Source organism: Dipodomys merriami, unplaced genomic scaffold (genome assembly GCF_024711535.1).
Source record: "Dipodomys merriami isolate MVZ:Mamm:240054 unplaced genomic scaffold, mDipMer1.0.p SCAF_1429, whole genome shotgun sequence".
NCBI classification, from domain to species: Eukaryota; Metazoa; Chordata; class Mammalia; order Rodentia; family Heteromyidae; genus Dipodomys; species Dipodomys merriami.
The window spans coordinates 94,783-98,325 of NW_027202748.1; the positions used below are offsets into that span (position 1 = coordinate 94,783).

The following is a 3,543-nucleotide window of genomic DNA, read 5'->3' on the forward strand; positions in this document are numbered from 1 at the left end:
AAAAGGATAAATATGTATCACTACCTCTTTTAAATTGTGGAAGGCTGTAAAAATTGTTCTCCTAACTCATAATGGTTTGGTTAAGATTCTTAAATTTCAAAAATGCCAATCCATCTTTGTGTCTGTACAAAATATTTTCACAATACAAAGCAACAGCAATATCTTACTTTAAAAATTCATGGATTCCATAGTATTCTTCAAGTGAATTGCCTGACTGATGTCAAAATGTATTCAAGAGTTGTTTGTATACATCTATAATGATTTCTGCAGGGTTTGTGATTTTTAAATCAGAAATCACTTTAACTTATCTGTTGAAATGAGTAGTACAGAAACTAAAAATATTTCTGGTGCTTGTATGAAAAAAGTATATTTTAAAATACTCTGTATTTTATTTGTATAATGTCCATAATCTATTTAATTCTCTCCTAGATATAATACTTTGAATTATACATTGTTTTATAATATATAGGTTCGTTAATAAATGTGTTATTTCAGATAGCATTCCATATAGAAAAAGTTTAAGATTCCTTTTTTTTCCTAGGTCCTTATAGTATTTTATTTCTTTGGGATAAAATGACAATGTTATCCAATTTCAAATGTTTTGTAAAGATTATGCTATGTAAAGGCCATTCTAAGGTGAGGATTTAACGCACTGATGTCAAACTAACTTTCAGTTCAATGAATTACGTATATTGTTACATTTGTCTTTTTAAATTTTTTATTGTGAAAATACTGTACAGAGGGGTTACAATTACATGGGCAAGATAATGAGTACATTTCTTATCAAGCATTGTAGCCTCCTCCTGTATTTACCCTTCCCTTCCATTCCCATCCTTCACCTGCTCCCCCACTCAATCCTCCCTGCTACCCCTCCACCCGCACAAAGTTGTAAAGTTCATTTTTCGACATAACGACTTGTATTTTTGTAATCAATTTTTAATAACTGTTTTTCATTTCTTGCATCTCAAGAATGAAAAATATGGAGTATTTCACAAATTTTCATATCATCCTTGTGCAAGTGCCATGATAATCTCTATATTGTAGTAATTTGAGTAAACGTCCTGCTGAAGCATGTAGTAGCCTGTAAATTTAAGTAGTTATTGATGCAATCTTTATACAGGCATATATCCTTGGTTGACTGTTTGTAACTAGGAAACCTTATTGTTCCTAAAAATGTTATTGATCTTACTTCTCTAAAATTCTGTGTATATTGGGAAAAGCTTATATTGTTTGGTCGATTGCTCACATTTGCAATTTTTTTTGTCTATGACTATTTTAAGTCTTTTTCATTTTAAATTTGATCATACTTTGAAGCCTTTATAGCTAGGTCCAAAGATGATTGTTTTTCAAGTACTTATTTATAAACTGAGTTAGCTTTGTGGAGCTAATGGATTCAAAGTAAGTCTTGCTTAAGAGCTACTTCTAAACTTCTGCAGCTTAAAAATTCCTAAATGATGTCTTACTGGTACAAATGTCTACCTGACCCTTTACTCTTCTTCCCTGTAGCAACAGACCAACCAGAATATCTTACCCTGACAGCATAAATTTTCTTATTGGAACAAAACTAATATTAGTTAAAAGGGATCATAGAGAGATAAACAGTTAAGACAGAATCATTTAGGCTAGAAGGTATTTTATCAAAATATAATAGTTTTTTATACCTAACATTTCAATAGTAGCTAAAGCCAAGAAGGTGAAAAAAATTTTCACATGCATGATTACCAAATGTCCTGGCCTGTCTACCATCCATCCAGGCAGGAATTTACACTACTGCCTTTCTTTCATCAAATATTTTCATAGTTACAAGAGAAGTCTATATGTTTCTCCTCGATATTAGGCCTTAAATTGGTAATGTTTTAATCACAGTGTTTCCTCTTGTCTCTAGGCTGTAAATCTCCAAATGGTAAAGCTTTAGGTCCAACTCTACCAAACACTGAGGTAGAAATAATGGAATAATATTTTAAAACACAGTTGCCTTTGATACCCTAACCACAACAGAACATTGCAAAACATGTGCCTTTTTTCTTATATTTTATAGTTATATATTTTATATTTATACGTGCTGATATTTTATTTCACACAGTGAAACTTACTAGAATTAATTGATAATTTGACAAATAAATAGACATTTATTACAATAAATAGATTGGAATATAAATAATAAGGTTTAGAATGTACATTAGAATATAAAAAGTATCAATGCAATGTCTTTGGTATAAACTTGTGATATGTTCTAAGTATTCTTGGTCTCCTGAATTCACATTGTAAAAAAAAAACAATTGTTTTCCTCTAATCTATACGGGATTTTACTCTGCTGCTCTGTTTATTGTTTTAACTCACTGGTTGCAAAATGTTTTTCTCTATATTTCTGAAGCATTTCTACTGATTGTACCCAAATTTTGCTGATATGATATCTAAAAGGTATTATTCTTCTGCAGGACCCATGGGTCCTAGGATCCCAGGTCTTAGTTATCCTCTTCATCTGATAACAAGGGGAAGATTTCTCACCTAGGCTCATGAAACATGCTAACAGAAAGTAATTGAAAATCCATCTCAATTCCTTATGACCCCGGAATTAGTGGTAAGCAATTGTGTAATGCAATGCAACTTAAAATGAAAGATGAGATCACAAAATCTGAGAGACAGTACAGCAATTCAAACTTTCAGTTTACAAATGACCAGCCCATATGAGTGACCAAGATCACAAATGTCACAAAATTATTTTTAATACCCCTCTTCTAATGATTACTCAAAGATTTCAGTCCAGGATAAGTAGGCAAAAATAAATAGTTCCTAGAACGATAGATCCATAATTGGTCTACCAAGGCTAGGAAAACTTGACTTACAGGTCAAATATAATTCACAAAAACATTAATTGAGAAGATCGTTAATGCTTCAAAATACTGGTACTTCAGTAAAACTTGTTTCTGTAGAATAAAAATGTTATCATTCTCAAACCAATGATAACCTACACTTAATCTCCTGAAAACAGATTCCTTTTCAAATAATTTTTTAAAAATCACATACACCAAAATAACATTTGACAAGTAGACAATATTGACATTACAAAGTTTTCAAGTTTAGGGTGCAAGTTACAATAGAGTTGTTTTATTTACCCAGCACTAATGCCAAACAGGTTCAACCATTCATTAAAGTGTAGAAATAGTACCACCCACCATTTGTGTTTTTCAGTAGGTGCCTTACAGAGATGTGTCAAATAGAAAAACCTCCCATAATTCAAACCCAAACACTAGCTAATAAAGTAAGTTTAATCACTTACTAAGGTACATTTTAAAAAGTCACAAATAGTTGCTTTATCATATGTTGTTTTATGTTTTACCTATCAGTCTAACATAGTAAGAAATATGACTTAAAGTCATGAATATGGGTACTCATCAGAGATGTGACAAACATAAAATCTGTCTTCTATTTCTACCATATTCCTGTATAGTAGTAAATTGTAGTCGTCTTCTTTTTCCAAAACTTATAGGTAGTAGAAAATATTATCCCATGTAAAATAAAATAATCACAAACCTTTTTTCA

The 3,543-nt window shown here is 31.0% G+C and overlaps 1 pseudogene; it reads right to left on the reverse strand.

The window, feature by feature from the left end:
• Positions 1–973: 973 nt before the first annotated feature.
• On the reverse strand, positions 974–1,073 carry LOC138826459 (U6 spliceosomal RNA; annotated as a pseudogene).
• Positions 1,074–3,543: the final 2,470 nt, after the last annotated feature.